Below are 1,163 nucleotides of genomic sequence, written 5' to 3'. Positions count from 1 at the left end.
GGTTCCATTCAAATCTTAGGATCATTTATTCTAGTTCTGTGAAAAGTGCTGTTGCTATTTTGATAGGGATTGCTTTAAGTATGTCGATTGCCTTGGAGGTATGAACATTTTAACATTTGTTCTTCCAATCCATAAGCATGGAATATCTTTCCATTTGTTTGTGACGTCTTCAATTTCTTTCAACGTCTTATATTTTTCAACCAAGTTTAAAAGTTCATTCCTAGATATTTTATTAATTTTTGGTGCTGTTGTAAATGGGATTGTTTTCCTAATTTCTTTTTGTGCTGTTTCATTATTAGCATATACAAATTCAGTGGATTTCTGTATATTGATTTTGTGTCCTGTGACCTTACTAAATGCATTTATCAGTTCTAGCTGTTTTTTGGTGGAGTCTTTAGGAGTCTTTAGGGATAGTATCATGTCATCTGCAAATAGTGTCAGTTTTACTTCTTCCTTATTAATTTGGATGCCTTTTATTTCTTTTTCTTGCCTGATTGCTATAGTTGGGAGTTCCAATACTAAGTGGAATAACAGTGGTGAGAGTGGACATCCTTGTCTTCTTCCTTATCTTAGAGGAAAAGCTCTATTTTTCACCTTTGAGTACGATGTTAGGTGTGGGTTTTTCATATGTGGCTTTATTATGTTGAGGTATGTTCCCTCTAAACCTACTTTGTTGAGGGTTTGTATCATGAATGGATGTTGTACTTTGTCAAATGCTTTTCTGCATCTAATGAAATGATCATCTGGTTCTTATCCTTTCTCTTGTTGATGTGATATATCATGTTGATTGATATGCAAATTTTGAACAACTCCTGTATCCCATGAATAAATCCCACTTGGTCTTGGTGAATGACTTTTTTAAATGTATTGTTGGACTCAATTTACTAATAATTTGTTGAGGATTTTTGCATCCATGTTCATCAGGGAAATTGGCCTATAGTTCTCTTTTTTTATGTTTTTTTTTTTTTTTTAATCTGGTTTTGGTATCAGGGTATTGTGGGCCTCAGAATGAATGTGGAAGCTTTTCTTTCCCTTCTAATTTTTGGAATATTTGAGAGTAAGTATTAACCCTTCTTTAAATATTTGGTAGAATTCATCTGTGAAGTCATATGGCCCTGGGCTTTTGTTTGTTTGGAGTTTTTGATTACTGATTCAATTTTGCT

The sequence above is a fragment of the Herpailurus yagouaroundi genome, unplaced genomic scaffold, assembly GCF_014898765.1.
Source record: "Herpailurus yagouaroundi ecotype Mexico unplaced genomic scaffold, PumYag 29, whole genome shotgun sequence".
NCBI classification, from domain to species: Eukaryota; Metazoa; Chordata; class Mammalia; order Carnivora; family Felidae; genus Herpailurus; species Herpailurus yagouaroundi.
Note: the sequence above shows the minus strand (reverse complement) of the source record.